Source organism: Solanum tuberosum, unplaced genomic scaffold (genome assembly GCF_000226075.1).
Source record: "Solanum tuberosum cultivar DM 1-3 516 R44 unplaced genomic scaffold, SolTub_3.0 scf00221, whole genome shotgun sequence".
NCBI lineage: Eukaryota > Viridiplantae > Streptophyta > Magnoliopsida > Solanales > Solanaceae > Solanum > Solanum tuberosum.
This window is the reverse complement of record NW_006239151.1, coordinates 685,067-708,171: the sequence shown is the minus strand read 5'-3', so window position 1 is coordinate 708,171 and position 23,105 is coordinate 685,067. Positions and strand designations below refer to the sequence as shown.

The 23,105-nt window shown below is 42.2% G+C and overlaps 1 pseudogene; it reads left to right on the top strand.

The window, feature by feature from the left end:
- The first annotated feature begins 7,337 nt into the window (after positions 1-7,337).
- On the top strand, positions 7,338-12,932 carry LOC102599954 (uncharacterized; annotated as a pseudogene).
- The last annotated feature ends 10,173 nt before the right edge of the window (positions 12,933-23,105 follow it).

Sequence of the window (23,105 nt, the reverse complement as noted above, 5' to 3'; positions counted from 1 at the left end):
ATAAGCCTGCCGATTCAAGGTACATTTAGGAAAGCTCATTAACTCCTCTTGAAAGGGTGCCATGGGCCTACCGATTCAAGTCTCATCATTAACCTTTATGGAAAGGTGCCATAGGCCTACCGAATCCAAGGTTCATTACTTATCATTAATGGAAGGGTGCCATTAGCCTACCGATCCAAGGTTCATTATAAGCATGTGTGGAAGGGTGCCATAAGCCTACCGATCCAAGGATTCAACAATCAACAATATAATCATTTATACAAGAAAATGATGCATAAGCCCTACCAATTCAAGGTATACTTTATATTGAAGAATCCTTCATATTATATCATCAACATTCATGAGTGTCATCAACACATCTCTGGATTTCCATACATCTCATAACTCAAACTTTAAAGCATCGATTCATCAATTCTCCATAGTTGGACATTTTGTCAAACACCTTGAAGGCATGTAATGGAATCAAAGAGCATGGAAAATAGGGTAGTAATTATGCAACCAAACCAGTGAACAACCTACAACAACACCTTTACATTCATAACATGATCACATTATCTTCATTGAACTCTCATTCATACAATGTCATGATAACACTTCAATTTCTCATACTTTGCCTTTAAGGCCATAAGCCTCTCATACCAATACACCAACAATACACCATAAACTAAGCATGAGTAATGACATACTTCAACAATCTAAAGACATTTAAACAAGTTCGATTCATATACATTCATTATCAAGCAACCCACTTTATAAAGGCATAAACTAGGAATAGAGAGAAATCATGGGTTCATGGAGTATTTTCGTCATAAATCATCATTTAAACACTAATACAATCATAATAAGTCATTAATAACCATTTGAAAACGTTTGAAGAAGGAACCCATGAGTTAGAGTGAAAACCTAGATTTTGAAGAACTTGAAACCTTTGAAAACTAACTTGAATGGACTCTAGGGTGAAAGCTAACCCTAGATGAAGGATCACCATACCTTTGCTATGAAAAAAAAATGAGGCGGGTGAACAGTAACCACGCCTACTGGAAATTGCCTTTTCCTGCCGGATAGATTTTACGAAAATGGGCATAACTTCTTCGTCCGAACTCCGAATGAGGTGAAACGAAGTGCGTTAGGTAGCTAACTCAAAGGGCTTTCCATGGATATATTATTGGCCACCCAAATAATTCGTGTGCTAGGAGATATGACCCTTCAAAGTAGACCCTCGAAAAAGGCTTCACTTGGAAATTTCGGATTTTGATACGGTTGCTCTAAAATTTGGGTTAGACCCATTTCCCACTCAATTTGACCCCCTAAACAAGAATATGAAGTCGGATTTTCGAAAAACGAAACGGATCTTTTTATATACAGCTAGACAAGTTTCCGGTAACTTCCGAAGCACATTTTTAAGAACTTTTTGGGTCAAAATTCAAATATAATCATTTCATTAAGTTCTCAACTCCAAACTCACATGTGAGGCTCTAGTTTCACTCTATCATTTTCCGAGTCGTTACAGTAGGAACATCCATTATTGTTTCCTCGCTTACCCAATTTTTACATACGCATTTTTTGAAATATTCTTATTTAAAGCACCCAGCCACCCTTCTCCAAGGTTGTCAATTCTGTTTTCGGAATGCCTGCTATTAGCTTAGTTTACCAGCTCTATTGGACTACCTTACTATGCACCTAAACGAAGTCACTTTCCTTCCTTCCACTCTATATTCTCGCTTTTTTACGAACCAGAAGAAGAACAAAGGGGAATGTGGTATTCTCAGTCATCCTATTCCGTTCTAATTGGTACTAGTAATGCCATATCCCGCTCTTCCTTCTTATTGATGCACAACGAAAGCTCCATCCCTTTCGAGACAAAGTTTCTCATCCCTATGAAAGATAAATGCCAGTCTCGGGTCAACAAATCCTAGTAAGACTTACTTTGTAGCATATGAAATAGCTGCGCTTATGCCTCCAACATCAATCGGAGCAGAAAATATTCAAAAGGCAATTAGGCCAATTAGAATGAAGGGAAGGTGCGAGTAAAGAAGGAACTGTTGAAAGGCAACTAGTGAAGATGCCAATATACCTCTTCCTCGAATAATTGAATCTGAATCGATTCTTTCTAGGTAGTTTATAAGAAGGTCGATGGAACTTGATCAAATACAAATAAGGGAATCAATGCCATATCTCTGATCCCAAAAAGAAAAATAAAGGCTCGTCGAATGAGTAAGAAGGCTAGTAGCTAGGAAGTGACCAAGGACGGTTCTCAAAGCCATTCGATTTATGTGGAGTCAAGGCTGTGATCCGAGGGCATAAAGCGAGAAGAAGTTTACTGAACTCTAATGGTTGATAAATAGTATGATTGTATTATAGTATTAGAAGAGAAGATAGTCATTGATGTGTTTACTTACCTAGTAATAGAGCTGCTAGGAAGCAATGGGTGTGTAGCTAGTGGTTTACAGGTTAGAAACCTTTTTGCCCCAGGAATATTCCAAAAATAAGAGGTTATTTCCAATAGAAAAGAGAGCATAAAGCGATGGGTTGGAGTCCAGGCTTCTAGATGTAGATAAGAAGGCAAATGGGCTTACTTTTCCAAGTAACGGAGAGAGACAAAGACACATGTATGTTATGGAATTAAGATCTCGCTCCGCACCTGTTTGTTATAGCTAGTACATTTTATGTTCCCAGTTCAAGTTCGTACTAGTCCTGTACAGAAGATAGCCGATGTTCTTAGGCTCATAGAGCAGTCTCTTGCAGCTATTTCTAGACCAATAGCCGAAGCAGATGGGCAGGGAAGCCTGCAAAGGGGTAGGCAAACCATTCCTAGTAGAGCTGGGAAGGTAGGAACCTATAATGGTGGTTGTTAACCTTCTATTTAACGGTTTAGTTGAGTTCAGTGATTCGAAGGAGTAAAGAGTCTTAGTCAATGGGTAATATGTTATAAAGTTTAGAGTTTAGATGGAATGCTTGCTATCAGTGCGTTAGATGTCCTAGTTGTCCAGTACCAACCCGCTTTGGAGGTTCAGTGTGCCTTCGTTCCTGTCATTCATCCAGTCTCTTGCAAGTGCTATCAAATCCTCTGTGAGTGAGGATACTCTTTATTTTGGGAGTCCTACATGAGTTGCTCTCGAATGCGCTTACCTTGTCTTGTCATCGATTACCTTCTGACTCTTGTGGGCCTTCATCCCATCTTGTGAGGGGATCTTTGATGCGGCATTACCGGTGTCGGATAGGAAAAAAGGAGGTACAAGCGCAAGAGCAAAGATAGGTATTCCTCCCATCTTCCCTTTTCAATTTCCATTGCCTATCAAAGAAAGAATTCTAGAACTAGTGGTAGGTGGTACCGTGGAGCTTTCAAAGGTAGTTTACTTACTTCAGTTTAGAGCGGGCAACAAGCCTTTTTTTAGTTAGTTGGGTACTAACGGTTGGCAACCTCTATCCAGCCCTATATTATTCTTAAGACGTTGTTGGACTTGAAATAACCGCCCTTGCTCCATCAGCTAGAGATTGACTAGCTGTCCATCTCTGATCACTATCTGTTTTGACTCGTTCATTTCCTAGTGATGAGCTTGATTGGTACTCTAAGACAAATGCGGTCCGATCTGCCAAAGTTGGCTCAACGTATGCTCTAGCTCCAATATTTTTGCTCTTATTGCTAGCTCATTTCTTTTTATGCCTGGTACTGAAGAAGAAAGATCAAATGCACCTTATCCGCTATTTGCGATGTAAATAGAGGTTAGGTACAACGGACTAGAATTCCACAGTAGAAAGAGCTATGCGCACCAGCCCTTAGCATTAATGCGTCTATGCATGCTTTTAACATTCTATATCTTAGTGCGGAAATGCTCCCTTAAGTGCTTTAGTGGGAATGCGGAGGATTGATTGCTTGGTAGCCGTAAAAGCGGTCCTAAGAACCTTTGCTTGTCAAGTGCACATTTAAAAGGGAGTGTAATGTAAGTGAGGGTGCCCCCCCTTTGTTAGCAAGAAGTAGTTAACGGTCCAGGAAGCTCTCTTTCAAGTCCTCATCGGTCGAGTAGAAAAAGAAAGCCAAAGCCGTTCAGTGGTGAATCGGTGGGTTAGAGATGCCTTCCGTCGATCGGCTGTAGTCGATAAAGGCTGTAAAACATTAGAATGCAGTGGTGGCTGTCTAGCTGCAATCTTTGGTTTAGTCTGGCCTCGACGAGAAGGAGATGCGAGCATCCCTCCCGGCTCGCATTCTTTACTATGATGTCCATTCCTTTCTGACTTCCTTGGGCAATCCGCCAGAGACAGGGACTTACCATTTTCTATTCTAGTGGGTACGTCTTTATACTCATGTTATAGCTGCTAAAAAGCTATTTCGCATCTTTTAGAATGACACAACGAGTCCAGACTAGCCTTATGGACTGAACCCCCCATTCACTTGAGTAGGCCTAGATCGAAAATTCCATTGAATGAAACCTTGCGCTAGGGATAAGCCTCATTTCTAGGAAGCCCGCTGAGCCTTCAATCACATCACTATTGTTAGATCCTTTGATCGTGTATTAGTTATAGCCAACCTCTTTCTGTCCTCCTATCCGATAAACATGTGCTTCCCGTGTTGATCCCACCCTTAGACTGGAATACAAAACTTGCCCGGTATAACTACTGCTTGGAGTTTAGGTAAATAGACAGAGGAACATTTTAAGATAATAAGATGATACTTAACACTAAGCCAATCATCTATAGATCTATCATCATAGGTAGAAAATGAAGTTCTTGCTGCGGGGTAAGCTTGGCGACTAGAAGTAGGCGATTCAGAAGCAGTATGGGATGGATAAAAGGTGATAAGGGATATGTGACTTTAGTCGATGTCCAGGTATGATGGAAAGGGCTGGGAAGTGCCGAATAAGAAGACAACAGGAAGCCGTGGTGAAGCCGGATGCTCAAAGTCATTTTAGATACGGCAAGACCACTCAGGAGGAGTAGAAAGTTGCCAAAACCTAGGAGGGGTTTATAGGAAGCCAAAAAATGTGGGACCTTTACATAAGAAAGGGGGATAGCGCTAGGAGAACGTTGAGACACCATCAGTTTAAGGCGCGAGGCCAGTAGAGCTTGCTGCAGAGGAGATAAGAAAAGGCTCAACAGAGGGGATCTGGTAACTGTTATGAATGTGGAGGAGTAGGGCATTTTTCCTATTACTCTTCCAATGTTCAGATGGACGAATGCTGCTGGGGGGTACATAATAGACCAACTGAAGATAGAAGAGTGAACGTTGTCGAACCTAGAGCCCAAAAAGCTCTAAAGGTAAGTTCAGGTTGGAAACATAGCGGGGGTTCTCAAGCTTAGGAGAGGAGACAGTTTTTCTGTCGTTAGATTGTGTGGCAACGTGAGCCAACATCATTAGAAAGGAGGAGAAGACGGAAAGCTGTATTCAAAATCTATGTCAGAATTGGCCAGTGCAAAGATAATCATTGATGCTGGGAGTTTGGATAACATAGCGTCCATGGAGATGGTAGATCAGTTGGGGCTGAAGCCCTTTTAAGTAAGGGCCTCATCCAAAGCCCAATCGAATCAGATAAAAAAGGGCATGAACGGCGGGCCCTATGTTGAGTAAGGGGCGAGAAGGTTCCCCTTCTGCTAAGTTGAAGCTAGGGAAGTTAAACCAGGACGTCTAGTGTGACGTTATTTTTATGGACGTATTACATATCCTACTCGTACTACCAAGGTCTTTCAAGTAGGGTTCTACTTGCGTAGAGAGAACACCGCCTTATTTTTAACGGGAAACACGATTATTGCCATCAGAAGACTTTGGTTGGCTAAGGATAAATGGTGTTTGTTGGCATACCATTTCTGGACGTGGGAAAGAGTCCATAGAATGCTATGCCTTGATAGCAACAAAGCCAACTAGCAGAGTCGATTCGGGGATCGGTGGGATGCCGTAGCTTTAAGAGATAGGGGCGGAGGCAATCAGAAAGTCTTTTTAGGAACGAACCCCCCCTCCTATGTTGTAAAAGGGAAGTGCATATCTTTTTCTTTCTGTCACACTCTTCCGACTTGATGCTGCCCTTGAATTCGCAAGTACCGGCTTGATTACACCCTAAGATAAGAGGAGGATATAGAAGCAGATTTTGTTGCAGGTAGGAGCGAGTCTACCCTACAAAGTGGCTTCTCACTTATGCCCATTTTCCAATGAGGAGATTCGATGTCAAGTGCAAGAATTGCTGTCAAAGGGGCGGGAGAGTCACAGTTCGTGCTCAACGCCTGCTTAACTAGCTCAAAAGGAAGCAACTGGAGTTTGTAGATGGGCTTTGATTGAATAAGAGTTGGGTGATTTTTTTCCAATAATGCCAACGATGGATGATATTATGGATTAATTGCCTATCGGGAGTGTGTTACTTTTCAAAGCTTACCTTATATTATTAAAGAAAGGGGGCCCTTGGGCCACTTGACTGTAAGGAAAGGGGAAAGGTCTTTTTTTATATAGAGAGAGTAAGGTCATTTTTTGAAGCAGGACCACTTATACTGCAAAATTTTCAGAGATGGGATGGAAAGTCTTTCATGAGAATAGATCGTAGGCTTGATACATATACAACTGCTTATCACCCACCTTAGAATCAAGCAGTTCAGTTCGACTATACCCGCCTTAATTCCCTCATTCAGGACATACGGAAGCAAGATATGGATCTGTTCAAGTTGGTCGATCAATCCCTCCTTTCTTTCCCCTGCCTCTGGGCACCTTAGAATAGATTAGATTGGAAGGAGGGTGAGGAACGAACAAAGTGGTTTGACTACTAGGATCCCAATCGGCCTGCATCTGTGGAAATTGGAACTATCGAATCACGGGTGACTCGCTTTATCGGGATGGGAAGAATTACAACATCGACATTTCTTTCCTTCCCTAAATCGATCCACTAGTAGGTAGCGGTAGGAGAGATCCATTATGGTGGGATGGACCATTCTCAAATTCTTGCCGGTATTTCTGTCAATCGGTGGAAGACTCATGCATACTGGAAGGGTACGACTTCAAGGGATGGACTCGATTGAAAGGCTGACCACTTGCTATTTTTGTAGGAGATGAAATCCAAAAGACCATTATTAGCGCGTTGTATATTGGCCCGAGTGCGTAATAGGCCAGTCGAGAAGAAATTTCATCAATAGATTGAACGGTAGATAAAGGATCAGAGGATGAGAAGGGTAGATCTACCCAATATGGACTGATAACGGATGGTCCCCACCAACTGCTTATCTCTCTTCCTAGCATTCCATTCATGAACTAACGACTATCCCTCTTTTGGGGAGGGAATCACTTGCTGGATCGAACCCAAGGATAGGTTTGAACGGCCGGGTGTTGGATCGAATGAACACTTAACCGCGTCATCACAGTAGCGATGGATGCCCAACCTTTAGATCTCTTCTTTCTCAATAAAGGCAGGTAAGTAAAGTCCGAAGGTTAATCTGACAACTAATGGCCAGAGGGCGAAAACCGCTTTTGCCAACCAAAGCTCCAAAACTAGTAAGGGCACTCGTTCCCCAGCAAGCCACCCCAACCTTACTGCCAAAGCATGACTTTACTAAACTAATAAATAAGGCTCGCGCCAGGCGCTCACCTTTTTTGGTTGAGCCGCATCGTATCTTGCTGGTAATGGATTTCTTCTTGAATCTTGCTTGGTTTAGGCAGGTAAGTGTTAAGAGGCTCTTTAAGACTTTTATTAGGTATACATAGGTACACATAGGACTTTCTTTCAATACATAGTGGTTGGCTTCGAATCACATGAAACCCATATAGATGTCCACTCCTATTTCTTCTAAAACTCTTCTTGTGGGGAACACAATCAGTCCATATAAGGACCTACTGAGTCATCCACCCTTACATCTATTTGATGCGTCATCACATGGCCGTTGTATAAATCCTCAAGAATCATGTCATTCTCCTGTCACCTGTTGCCATCAAAGTCATAAATACTCGAAGTAAGCTCCTGGCTCGCCCCTATCTCTAAAGGGGCTTACGAACGAGCGGAGTGCTTACGACTATGGTAGCTGCGAGCCTTCTGGGTCTTGTCCTCTTGTCTTTTTTCCTCTGCCATCCTCTTGTAATTGACCCTTTCTTTTCTGCTACGCCTATCCATCCGTCAGATTGACATCCAATCGGGTGAGAGATAGCGACTCCTATTTACTAATAGATCTGCCGCCGCTAGTATAACAAAAAAAAAGCACATAAGGATTTAGAATATTCAAATATATTGATCACTGATCAGGATCAAATAAAGACAGTACTACCGGAAAGGGTAGTCGTGATGTCCCTTCATGGCCGACGTTTTCAGTATGGAGCTGAAGGTGAGGGTTTCCAGCATCCCCCCTTCTCTGTCTTTCCCTTTAAGTGACAAGGGGGGTGAGGTCATTGATAAGCCTTTCCTTATTCATTCTATAGGGCAGGGCTGCAAACCAACAATCCAGCAAAAGGGCTGAAAAACTCCTCAACTCGTGGCTCCCTGCGTTGATATTCGAGGAAGTAGCTCTCGACACGAGGGATATACAAGAAAGACCTGCTCTAGATCCCCAAGTCTCCATGGTTGTTCTTTTTAACATCTCTTTCTATTCTTCTAATGTAATGCTATCAGTCACCTCGTACTAAACCCCACTGCGCATCCTGTGTAACATCAAGAAAAGGGAAAGCTCATACTACCACAGCAGGAGGTCGTCTCCCAACACATTCCCCCTATAGTTGATTTGCCATAGATTGAGGCATATCTTTTTGAGATGGTCACGTCAGCGGTGGCAAGTGGATCATTCATGCTCAGACTTAACTGAAAAAGAAAGATTCCCTTTTGTTACCGACCTTCTTCCCTTGACTGGTGTTTTAGGTCTTCTTATCCAAGAGGACATTTTAATCTTGCTTTAGAGGCCCGAATGCTTATCATTATTGCCTTCTAAACTTCTTTATATCGAGGGATGAGGAACCATATTATCCTATATTCCTTAAACCTATGTAGTGAGTCATGTATGTGGCGTGTTTAAATTAGGACCATACATTAGGATTCTTTTCCCCCCATCGCTAGCCAGTCGGGATGCTATCTATATTTTTCTTCGTCACTCAACCATCAAAATATGGTATATAATTAGCAAACTCTTTTTTTTAGTTAAAACTATACTGCACCACCTATCTATTCCTTTTTTGGCGCTGTCCCGACACTGATGAACATCACTTAGGCCTTCATTCATGATACTCTGCTAGGATCTGCAGTGCTTCAGTAGGCCCTAGGCACTATGTGAGGTTAAAGTTTGAACCAATGGTTAATATTATCCATAAACATTGTACTCCCATAATAAGGCAAGAAAGCGGAAATTTTCAAAAAAGGAAAATCCTTTTGATTAGCCAGTTTCCAAGAGGGAGAAGGTCTTATGGCAATCTCAGGCATACTACTAATCGGTTATTTGGCCTGATATGAATAGTTGTCGCCTGCATAACCTACCTCCCAGACAAGGGAAGAAGGTATCAGATTACTTTTGAGAGCCCTTTTGTGAAACCAGTTCCTTTACTCTTTTTGAGTGAATTACAATCAGTAAAGTAATCTGGTGGAAGGGGTCCATAGAAAAAAAATTGGCTTATTGTTCTTTTTTCTATTTTTCGTTTTAGAATGGAGAAATAGTCGAAACTAAGGGTACGCTCTCTAGAAGATTTGCTCGGGGCTTTTTGGTCGCTTGCTATCTTGAAACCTCTTTGCTTGCGGGGGCAGGAGTGGAAAGAGTGCTTCGCAAAAAAATAGTGTGGCGTGGTGAAAGGTTTCCCATTTCAGTTTCTGACCCTCCAAATCTCCACCTACTTATGGAATAGTGGGGTTCCTTGATATTAAGGTGTCAAGGAGGTCGAAGAAGGCCACAGGTGGAAGCAACTAATGACTTGATCATGGGGACTATGAGAGAAAGGAACCCTTTCTTAAGTCCTACGTACTGCTCTTCTCTCAATCGCTCTTTGGTATTCAGAAATGGAAAGCGAACTGTTGGCTATGGCTGAAAAGAGAGGTTCTGTCTTTCTTCATCCAAGTAAGAAAAAGATGGGACGCTCGCAGACCGGAAGGAAGAGAATTATTAGAACTCTTGTCCGCCCCTCTCCTTACAGTCAAGTGGCTGAACAACCCTCTCTTTACCCTCTATAGCTGAACTTTCTTACTTATGTGATGATGAGCTTACTTAGTATTGAAATCGAGTTGGCAAAAAGTATAGAAAGTCGACCGCCCGCCCTTTCATCCCGTGTCTTAACCAATTTTTTTCTTGTCTCCAAATCTCTTTTTTGGCTTTTGAAACTTTGATTCGTGATAGCTACTCATACGTGCTTCCTTCCCACCTTGACCCAGCTAAAGGTAAAGGTACGGATTAGGCGGCGAAGAAGAGAAGGAGGAGCTTCCTCCCCCATTAATGGCTCAAAAATAACAGTCCCACGTTTAGGAGAAGAACTGAGATAGGCTGCTTTAGCTCTGTCTCTATCCGAGGAAAGAGTGTACCGAATCCACCTCCTGGCATTATTGGGTTCGCTTGCAAACAACACTTCTCCTCTCGCCCACCGAAAGGAAAGGGTAATGGTTATACACTCTTACCACATTCACTACAGGGCGCCAATCCTCATTATCAGTCAGTTTTCCCACGTCTGTTAGACCTTCTTTCAAAACCCTTGACTAATAGAATAGTGAAATTAGAATAGGCTGAGAAAAGGACTAAGAGAGAAGCTTAAGATATTACTTAAGTAAAAGAGAGTAGTAGTTCTTCTTTCAAGCTCAAAATGGGTCGTCTATTGCTATATCTCCTTCCTGATCCCTCCCGGGTATCACATCACTTTTGACATAGCACCCTAAGAAAACCTTTTAAAGAACTATTAGTACCCTTTACTTAAGAGATTACTTTCTTAGTAGTTGCTAAAGGCTTCTTTCTTCTATATCAGGAATATAGGTCAAAAGTGATCTTCAACTTGACTTTATCTTCAATAATAAGTTCTAATTATTTAGAGAAATAAAAGAAAATGAAAAGAAAGATATAAAGCAACGGAGCCGTCATAGTCTGTTTAACTCCTCCGCAAGGAAGGAACGAGTCGCTTCCCCCTTTCCTTCACCACCAGCTGGAGCACAGTCTTTGGCGGTCTCAAGGTTATCAACAAGACAAGCCCAATAACATGGCTATAAGCTCTTCCCTTACTCAGACGCCAAGCCGGCAAGGTGACAAGACTTTGTGTAGGGTTCGACATAGTCTTTGAGTACAAGCCTGGGAGGACCAATTTGCCGAGGCACTAAGTCGAAGGGCCGAGTTGGCATCCAAAAAGTTCAAATTAGAATAGATAGCATCCATGAAGGGCCGTCCCCAAACGCATAAGATAGAAAAAGGACCTCGTAGCCCAGACCCTGCTGAAAAACGTGAGCAACTTCAGTTAGAAGTTCCGCTCGAGTGGAATGGTTGTTGGTACTCTCTTTCATATCATCCTCATGTTGGTGATTGACCTCTTCCTTTCTATTTATAAAGTGGAACAGAACTAGCAGCAGATAAGCATTCAGTTAGCTTGAAAATGGACTCGTAGTTAGAAATCGCTTCCTCAACAACTATCTTTAGAATGTCCTATCTCTCTCTTCAACACTTTAAAATGAGCTAGAATGCTTCTCTTAAAGCAGAAAAATAGGAGTTATAGTAGTTTCAGCTATTCAATTCGAATGAGTGCCCTCACTTCCTTTCCTTACTACGATATGCCCCAAAAAAAGAAAAAGAAAGTACAACATATCAAAGAGCGATGACACTAAATATCAGTGACCTCCTACATAACATATGCGAGCCTTACGTGGATGATTTGGTAGTCTTTTCAAAAGAAAGAACCGACCACATCAAAAATTTACGCAAGGTCTTCGAAAGGTTAAGAAAACATCAATTGAAGATGAACCCAAACAAATGTGCATTCGGGATCGGGCGGAGGCCTTAAATGAGTAGGGCAATAGCATAGCTATTATTGACCTTACACTATTCCATTACTTAAGCCTACTTTTTCTTCAAGATACGAAACGAGTAGCCAAAAATGGCAATCCCTATTGTATTTTAGATGGAGTCATCTATAGGGCTAAGAATCTTACCTTTACTTAGAGAGGGGTAGCGGTACCACGCTTTTTTGTGCTCGTAGGTTGACTCACCTATGTATCCCGACTAAGGTCTCACAAACGTGCACTTCCCTTATGCATCCAATCACTTCACTAATGTGAATAGGTTATAAGGTTGGTTATATACTCTTATGCGCTTTCCTTCTTCAAACCTTTTGGTATGTATTACCCCCTAACTGTAGATCAGATCCACCAGACAAGAAACTCAATTCCGCACTGCTGCTGAGTCATCAGACTTATCCACCAAGGGATTCATGCAATTTCTGTGGATTGCGTTGAGGGGAATCTACCAAAGCTAGGCATATAGATAGACTCTTTTCCCGCTGCTAAGGGATAGAAAGTAAGAAAATCAAATTATTGTTTTTTAACCAGCGCCCTTTTTTGGGTATGTAGGTACTAAGAGCCCTCTCACTACCAACCAACGAACATCATCTGGCTGGGTCTTACCGGTATCAACAACGAGGAAGAAACAACCCAAAACAATAACTCACTATGGCTCTTGTCCCAGACAATGTCCTAGGCGTAGGGGAGATCAAAGTAACAGGGAACACCTAGACGACATTTTTCTTCCTGGGCGACAGTAAGTAGATCGAGAGGTCATTCCGCCCCTTGTCCCCAAATACGGGGAATATGTTCTCATAAAATCTTGCTCTAATCTGACCTAGCTGGCGAGCGATCCAGTTCGCGATAGAGAACAAGAATACAAGCGAGCGTACTTTTGTTCGCTTCTTCTCCATCAAGCACAGAAGTTTAGGGATAACTGTAGGTCGGTGGCTACCTAAGGAAACTCTGATTTGATCTACCCCCCGGTTGGGAGGCATCTATCTCATCCCGATCACAAGGAGAGGTTCACTATGATGGGGGGTACTTTTTTTCCCTTAAGGAAAAAATGAAATGCATAGGGGGTTTTGTTGCGGCATGCTCCTCAGATTTACGGATTCACAGGGGGCCTTAGGCCCTACTTAGTTGACTGATAATGACAAAGGCTTGTGAAACTAAGTAGGGCCTTTTCCTTTTTGTTTGAATAACCCATTCTCATTATCATTAATAAGTAAAGTAGGCAAACTTATAGGTCCTTAGTAGTGTTGACAAAGAAAAAGGAGCCGGTTAAAAGAAAGCAAATCTTTCCATTTTTCTTATAGTTTCTATTATATAATAATAGAAAATAGGAAAGAAATTTCTTATTCTTATATATTGGCCAGCTTGACAAGAAACCCTTCCTCTTGATCTGAGGTGCGAATAGAAAGATTTTCTTTTTATGACTTCCACTTATTGATCTCGACCCAGAAAAGTGACCTACCAGGGAAGGGCCCTATTGATAAATGAAAGAAAGGGTTTATGAGCCCTAGCCCTGTAAGCCCACACCTCGGTAGAGTAGATCGTTCAACACCTGCGGTACAAACCCATTTTGAACTTATTGGTCCTAGTATCATAGACCGAACGGCCGCCTCCTAATTACTAGACCAACCTACTATAATAATTCCATAAACACCTAGCGAAGATATGGCAAACAAATAAAGTAGTCCTATGTTCGGATCTGACAATACCATACCATAATCAAAAGGTACAACAGCCCGAGCGACCAGACTTAACATAAATGTAGCCACTGGAGCCATTCTAAAAAGGGAGAAATTAGCACTACTTGGTGAAATAGGTTCTTTTAGAATCAATTTCAAACCATCTGCTAGAGGTTGTAACAATCCAAACAATCCCACTACATCAGGACCCTTTTGACGTTGCACAAAAGCCATTACTTTACGTTCAGCTAGCACTAAAAAGGCTACTCCTAGTAGAAGTGGTAGAATTAGTCCAAGTATTTCATATGGAACAACTATGTACATTTTTTTTTATTCACTCATGATCTGGCCTGGCTGACCCAATCATGATATTGAATGAGGGGACCTTTTCTTGAAAAAAAATAATTCTTGCAACTACGAAAACCACAACACAAGCACTCATTTTCCATTCATTCTATCTAAGAAAAAGAATTTAGCATAGAACATGATCCCCTCCCCCTCATCCTTTCATTTATTTATCTATATGAAACAATTGGGCGAGTCTTTATTATTGATTAGGGCCCTGAACTCAATGAGAGTGGGGATTCGCTCCTCTTCAGGTAATTCCTCCACGTCTGCAAGATACCTAACGGTGTCTACGAATTTCTCGAGCGTGAGCTCGCTCGGCGCTCCTGCCTGAAGGATGATGAGTCCACAAATTGGACTCATTTAGGGCAATATTTTAATAGAAAATGTGTCCTTAAATGCCTGTTTTATCTCAATATTTGATGAAAACCCTTAAGTTTCAGGTATTTGAAGTTTGAAGGAAATCATGGACACTACTTCGCAAAAAGGAACAAAAAGGTTGAAAAGAACAAAAAAAGGAAGGCCTGAGGATCGTTGAGTCCACTTGGTGAATCTTCGAAGGGTCCCACTTTACCTTTTGTTACAGTGTGCTGAGCCCTGAAGGAAAGGATCAAGTCGGCGGAAAAAGAGAGCAGTCAGCGCATCACCGAGAAGTTCTGCGAAGCAGTACTATGTTGCCCAATGACCCAGAGCACGACAATGCCGAAGGATGGTGCAAGATGGCGATGAACTACACCAAAGGGCGAATCGCCGAATTGATCAGTGATTCTGACTAATGTCGCCAAATAATCCGTCGTAACACATATTTTTGAAAACTATAAATACTCATTGAGAAAAACATTCTTAGTATCAGATTTTAGTATCATATTTTCAGTATAGAACAATATAATTTTGGTACTTTTTATTTTTCTTTGAGTTTGAAGAGGGTTTTGACAACTTGAAGAAAAAGAGGGTTTCATCTCTAAGGATTTGGACTTGGGTCTCTTAGATTCTTCATTCTTGGCCTGTAAAAAGACTTAAATATTCATACCCATTTGAATGAAAGCTCATTTAGGTATAAATTTCTATCTCTTGATGTGTGGCTAAAAACCCCCATTCTTGGGGTATGATTTACCAAATATGTGTTGATATTATTGTTGGGTCTTGCTTGCTGATATGTTGGATGTATTTTAATGGTGATTTCACCTAGTGGTTGTGGTTTAATTTAATGGGTTTGTAGTTGCAAATACAAAGCCACCCATGTGTTTTCGGCTTGCCCGAGAGAGAGGTCGCGAAACCCACACCACTAGACTGATGGCCTAAGAAGTGGGTCAACATGAGGTTCAGCCCGAGAAGGTGAGCCCTAGTCCCATATCCTAACACTCAGCTCGAGAGAGTGAGTGGGGTAAGGCGTAGGCTGGACTTCATGCGGCAAATGGGTGTCCGAGAGGAACACATTTGAAACACGGTAAGTTGCCCGAGAGGGAGCTTATTTCCATCTAAAGCTTAGCCTAGTCACTATTATCTTGCAAATTTCCTATCGAAAACATGTACCCAACTGTTTATCTCAACTTGTATTGCAGTCACACCGCAAGAACTCTTCCCCATACTTGATTTTCTTGTTATTTTTATTGTTTTTGCTATACTTGTGACAAAACCCCCAAATTGTTATTTGACACTTTTGTGTTCTCTTCTTTAATTTACGATGTTTTTTGATCGTTAATGTCTTTAGCTACGACTAGTTAGAACTAGATTTTATTTTTCTATTAATTCTCAAAACCGCTCCCTTTGGACTCGACCCCAACCCTTGGTTGGGTTATTCTACTATTGCATGATCGTAGACACTTGCATTTGATGTTGTGTCGTTGATTACGCAAAACATCAAAATGGCACCGCTGTCGGGGAGTGGTGTTAGTTGAGAATTCCTAGTTAAGTAAAATTGTGTTCTCCTTAGTTGTAGTTTACTAACCTTAATTTTAGTTTTGTTTTTCTCTAAGTTGCTGTATGCAAAAACCCTGAGCATGGCTGAGGGAAGTGGTGGCAAGTCAGCTGGGATGAACCAAGAAGTCGAGGGTTAATTCAAGTTAGCTGCATTGGCTACTCAGCTGAACGACTTAGCCACCAAGATCTCAAAGGTGGGAAACCAGTGCAAGAGCAAAAGGGGGCACATACCTTCTTATGAGCAAGAAAGGTCTAGGAGAAATGAAAATAAACGTATTGATGATATACTATTAATCATTCTCTAAAAACTTCATGAACAAGATAGAATGCTAGAGGTAATGAAGGAAAGCGTAGAGGTACTGAATCAGATGAGTGGCTCCCATTCAAGATCAATCAAGTTGATTGAAAACCTCTTGGACCACACGTTACCTCATCTCTACCCAAGCAGCAAAGGCGGGTTACCTAGTGACACTAGGTCTAACCCCAGAGACGAAGTTTGACTGGTATCTCACGTCGAGCCACGACGTTAAATAAGGCACTTCTTGGGAGGCAACCCAAGGTTTTAAATGCTTAAATTTGCTTTTACAAATAATGGTGTGTTAGTGGTGTAGGTTTGAATGAGGAAAGTGGTGAAACATACAGATTGGCAAGAATATGATTAGTCGGCAAACCGCTGAACAGGTCGGCGATTTTGACTTAGACCGCCATCTTGATCCCAAGAAATTGACAAGTCTATAACGATCGGCGGGACAAGGGACCACTTGGCGAGACATCGAGTGGATTGACGATCGCAACTAATGTCGTCGAACTGGATGGTTTATAATGACCAAAATTCCAAAAATTTGAAATCCTTCACTTTCCTTGGTTTTAAGTCTTCACAAATTCACAACAAGGTAGTATTTTCAATATTCTTATATCCTACTAGTAGTTTGGTTGTGTGATCTGTGCTCTGAATTTGATTTCTTTGCTGCCTAGCTTTTCAATCATATTTTAATCGGCACAAAAGGTTAGTTAGCAAAACACCGGTTTTACTTTCGAATAGTTTGAACTCTTGTGCAATGATCGTATCTTATTAATGTTTGCTGAGCCTCTCTGCTAGGATTAGAATGTCTATTTCAATTTGAAAAGCATGCCCGTAGTGTTTTGATCGTCAGATGCTCGTATCTGTTTTGATTGTAATTGAATGAAGTCTCGTTGGGTTGTGCTTGCATGTTGTTTTGAATGTCTGGGTGAAGTCTGAGTAGCCCATGTTTGTGGTAAATGTTGAAAATTTTCTCAATGATAGAGAGGGTGATACCGCTCTTAATAGTACATTTCGTCAAATGGCCAAATGCGGCATGTACGGGAGAAATCTGAGTATTCCAGGGCGATGGGTAGTATGGGTCTTGTTTGAATTTCATTAGTGCATGCTTTGATTTTACTTTTGGGGTTTGCGGGATTGAATTCAAGGAGATAGATTGAAAAGGGGCACGTTGGACCATTCGTCGAGCTAGGTCGAGCTCGCCGAATCTTTGGATGGTTTGCCCAATATATCCATCTCCCCCTTAAAATCAGGTCAAGTTGGATAAGACTGTAACTTTTGATGAGAAGCCAAGGGTTACCGAACGCATTCGGTGACTCACTGAACGCATTCGGTGACTCACCAAAAGTACTCTTGATCTCTCTCTGTATGCTACCCCTGAGACCCTTATGCACTGTAACTTTTAGCGGACAAACCCTTGCTCGCCAAAATAGGTTCGGCGACTCGCCGATCCACTTGGCGAGCCTTTCTGCAGTAGATTGCCTGTGATTTTATATCTCTTCCTTAACTCCTCCCAAATCTCTTGCAGGTATGACTAAACCTAACAAAGCTGGTAGCAACACACAACCCTGACACAAAGAAAAAGGGATCACAATCAATGAGGATGCAACTGCATCCATGCACAAGGCCACCAAAATTTCCACAACTGGTGGGAAAGGCAAAGGCAAGGACAACATTGTTGAGCTATCAGATGCAAGTTCCGACAGTACTGGTTTTTACACCAATGACCCAACAACATATGATAGTGAGAGCATAGGTTCTAATAAAGATAAATTGATGGAAGCACAGAGGAATGAGTTACGATCTAAACAAATGAACGACCCATCTCGGATCAGAAATCCTCGATCCACCACTCAGACTCCTCCAGTTTCAGAGCAGGAAATAGTACTAGCACCTCCAATACAACCGCCGTAACGAAGGAATGAATCTGTTAAGTGGAAAAGAGCCCTCGTAAGATCTCTCTCATCCCTTGCTTATGCTGAATCGAGATTTTATTGGTCTTCTTTGACCCGCGGGTGCGAATCGGTAGTTGTGAAACTAGCTCTGGCTTGATGACTGCTTTACTTTTTGCCTTTTCCTGGGGCATAGAAGGAGTTGATCCTGGTCGAGGTAAATGGATTTAGGAAGTCATACCCTCTCACTTTGATTTAGGAATTCATACCCTCTCACTTCGTTCGAGCTGAATTACATCCACCCTCTCACTTCGTTCGAGCTGAATTACATCCACCCTCTCACTTCGTTCGAGCTGAATTACATCCACCCTCTCACTTCGTTCGAGCTGAATTACATCCACCCTCTCACTTCGTTCGAGCTGAATTACATCCACCCTCTCACTTCGTTCGAGCTGAATTACATCCACCCTCTCACTTCGTTCGAGCTGAATTACATCCACCCTCTCACTTCGTTCGAGCTGAATTACATCCACCCTCTCACTTCGTTCGAGCTGAATTACATCCACCCTCTCACTTCGTTCGAGCTGAATTACATCCACCCTCTCATGAACGAAGGCTCTGCAACATGTTGGAGAGCTTTTAGATCCCGCCCTACCCTAAAATGCCCATTCCCCTAGAGTTCTAAAGTGATTCTCATTCTCATCGCAGCCTTCTTAAGCAGAAAGAAAGCCAGGCAAAAATCTCATGGTAGTACGAAGGGGGAGCGAAATCATATCTTGGAGTGGTTCTACGGATCGATCACAGATTCTCGACCCTGTCTTTTGGCTTCCACTCCAGTTGACCTCTCCTGTTTCCATCCCACCTTGAGAAGGTAGAGAGCAAAACAAACCCTGCAAACAACTATTACTATGCCCCTATTAGTAAAACATGTACTTCTTGCAAGGCTTGTTGAGCTTCTTCATGTGAAAAACATCGCAAACGTAGTCTGTTGAATGATCGCTGATCGAGGGCATCGTAATAGTATATAATTTTAGAACCCTGATGGGTTTCGCAGTCGACCATTTGATAGCCCCATTCCTGAATATACACAAAATAGGTCTTCGATGAGCCCTAGATGTAAAGGGGTTATTGAACCCTTCTACTTCTAAGCAATTAGAAGAGCGAGGAATTGGACCTCCCTCAAATAGATGGATCTGGGATTGATTATGGAACCGAGCATAGAGAACCGGGGGCGGACAAGAAGATAGGCTAGGCGGAGTAGTCGCTCTAGAGCAGGTTCTTCAACTGGATCAATGCATGTATGAACCCTAACAAAATCCCGAAGGTCTAGTCTAGAAAAAACTCGGATTTTGTTGGGTTAGCTTTTTGGTAGGAAAGGCAGTCACAGGATGAAATGCCCTACCAATGAATAGATTAGTCTACTAACGTCAACAATCTCTTTCTTCATATATGAGACCGTCTGCTTTTATATCCTAAACTATAAATATGAAAGAAAAAAGAAAGATAGATATACCCATGGTAGGAATTGGGTAGTTGTACTAATGAAGAGAGCTAGGGATTTGATAAAGGTGATAGGACAGGGTTCCAAACCTGCTTTAGTCTCAAATAGGACGCAAGCTAGGGACATTACTATATGAATGAGACTTCATCCTTATTACATTACAAGTGATACCTCAAATTCCTAAAATGCTCCTCTAGTCCTGAGCTTGGTAAATAAGGCCGTGGTAAATTCTTTTCTTTCGGCTTTGTTATGATAGGGGGAGTCACTCTTGCGTTCTCTCTCTTGGGTAGGTCAGTCTCGCTCTCTCTTGTCTGTAAGTATATCTGTTATGGTATTGCTGTTGTGCCGTTCTAGTAGTGTTTGTGAGTTTTTCATTTTGAGGGGGGAATGAGAAAAGGTAAATAAAGACGTTAGCCAAAAGCAAGGGATTCCCGGGGCCTGAATGAGAGCAGAGGCAACATGACAAGTATTCTCAAAAAAGAAAGAAAGAAAAAACTGGCAGGGAGGTAAGAGCAAGTAAGACTAGGTTATAGCAAGACAACAGAGGTTAGATAGCTCCTACCGGAGGATGAGGGTTCAGGTTACCCATCCCCTTGACCCAGACACAAACTAATTCTTCTCTCTCTCGAATGTATGCTCGATTTTCATCTAATCTTTTGTATCACCTTAAAAAATAAACTAGAATTCTGTCTTGACATGATAAATAGTGATGCCCACCTGCAGAGCGTAGTCCTCCTTGTAGCCTTGAAGTAGACTATTTCTCGAGTCTGATCTTATCCCCAAAGCCTTTTTGCAAAAGGAGTAGGTAGCGAGATAGATGACTAAAGGCTGATGCTCTTTGCCTCTTACTAGTAAAGGGAAAAGCCCTATATATCTTATTAGTCAGGCCTAAAGGCCTTTTACTAATATAATAGAAGGTAAGACCGGCTTTCACGCAGCAGCTGCACCCTTGCTTCTTGCCCCTAAAGAGTTGGGATATTTTGTGAGCTCCTTCACCTAGTGGAAACCTCCGCTTTTCGGCCGTAATCCCGTGCTTTACCAATGCATTCAATGGATTCCACCACGAACTGGGAGCGGGCGAAGACATGTAGCTTCCATTTTAGGGGTACACAGTCACGTACTGAGTAAAGAGGTATATATCACACTCATTCACAAGCGCAAGGTGTGGCATCCGCTTGAACGGGGAGAGGGTTTCCCTAAAACAAAGTTAGGCGTGTCAGGAAATAATGTGAAGTCACCCCTATTTCGCTGTCCAGGGAGTTGTTGACTAATGACCTAAAAAATGCGTGACGTTTGGGAAACATGAGCAACCCTTCGCGCATGAGTTAGCAATGACAGGAGATTGACCGATCGGGGTCGAGTGATCTCAGGGGTTTAGGGGTGCTTCTCCTGCTGCGACTATCCCCGTCTTCTATTTGAAAGGTAAAGGCCCACCAAAGAGAGGCTAGTGCATTCATGAATGAATGTGGTAAACCTATCAATCTTTTTGTTACATATAAGGGATAGGGAACCAGCCCAGCTAACTCGATTTCTCGAAGAAAAAATGGGGCTCTCTTCCAATATTGAGCTCCTAGCCCTACCTCTTTTTTTTTTCAAAAGTATATAGAAATGGTAGGCACTGGAGTGAGTGAACTACCCGGGGATAAAGGGGCAACCTTTCTATAGAAGGGAAGGGAAAGGGTTATCCGCCCATAATGATTGTAGAGTCTCTCGGGGTTGGAGGTCTAATAGTAGTCACATCAAGTCCTCCCCCTCTTACTCAGAGTAGCTAGCGAGAGGAATACTATTGATTATCTATGAAGGAAGGCTTTTAAGAATGAACAAAATATTATCTTCAGGATAGAGAGCCCCCCCGCCTGCCTTTTCAGATACAAGTGAGTGAGCCCTTTTTCTGTTATGAATGAATGACCTCTCTATTTATTTTCAAGCTTGTTTTTCAAACCGGCCTATCGCTCTCCTCTATGAAAAGGTTCTTCTGTAATCACTCTCAATAAGACATCCATTCCCTTTTCAAATGAAAAGAGAACTAGACTTTTCTCTTCATCATTGAAATCCGCCATTCAATCGCAGTGCGGTGCTCTCAAAAAGCTCAATCCTCTAAGGCTGAAACGAATAGATCAGGAATTCGACCTGGGATCCGCTCGTTCTGATCCTTGCCTACTTAACAGTTGCACCGCCGAATATGTATGTTGGGAGAACCCCATGATCCTTTCGTGTGGAAGGGAAGGTGTGGAGCGATGGCGCACATGAATACTAAAAAGCGGTTCATGGGGACCCCAAAAAAAGGGGATAGAGAGCGTGGAACGGGCTTTCCAAGCATAAAACAATACCTACCTATACATTCCATGGCAATAGACAGAAGGTACTTTTCTCGTTGTTCTTAACCCCAAGTACATTTTTGTTCCCAATAATCTCCATGAAAAGACTACCATGATTCCCGAACGAACTGAGGGTTAGTTGAGGCATGGAAAAACTTATCTATGATCTGCTTATTTCCAAGTACGTATCATCCGCTGTGTTATCCGCCGTCTCTGTGGCCGCCAAGAGCCTACCCTCTCTTGGATATTGAGTGGGTTGACCGGGGAGGAGATCCGAACGAACCTTCCAACAAGAAGAATAGAAGTTGACCACAAGGCCATCTCTGTGGGAGGCTGCAACCCATAAGGCCATCTCGGGAATGGGAAAGAAAGGCGGTGGACAACCGACTTAACTGGAGAGCCTAAACAACATTGAGGAAGAGTCCACCGGTCGACAAATGACTTCTATCTATAGGTTCTTTCATTATGGATCGGTCGACTTGTCATAATTGATTGCTCACACACAATTAGGTTAGGCAGGCTTGGGGAGGTGATATGAATCGCTATCGATATGATGCGGGGCTGATTTGCTGACTGTAACGAACTTGACTCTACCCCAAAAGGGCGGGAAGACCTTTGACTTGGGCTGGGGAGGGATTGGGGTCACTTTTCTTTAGGACTTTAGTCCATAACTAGGCTCGAAGACCTCCAACTGGATTTTGAAATGGATCAGGTAGGGCATCCGTTTACGACGTGGGAAGAATTAGTAGTTTTCTCTATTTTCTTCAATGGTAGGAAATATGCATCAGCGGGGGTATATGGGAGGAAACCAGTCTGCAATAATTCAAATTGCTCCTTTGGATCACTAAGTAAAATCTTGACCTACATATACCGCGGTGTACTATTTTCAACTCATATAGTCGCACCACCAGCAACAAGACGACTACTCCCTGCACGCTACTAAACGACGCTATTTAACGCTTGGGTTCACCCAATACAAGAACTACATCCCAACCTAGCTTAAGGGTAAAGCCGTGGACTACACCCCCATGAGAGCCCTCTATTTGACTAACATACTCCTTTTTCATCTCCCCCATACCTTCGTATCAAAGCTCGGAATGATTGACTTGCAGATTCAAATAATAGTGCATAATGGTAGTACTTCTTCCCATTTCTTCTTTTATGATCTTATCTACTTGAAATGCTTACCTGTAAGTGCGGAGAAGGTACCCAAGGGACCAAACAAAAGGGCACTGAA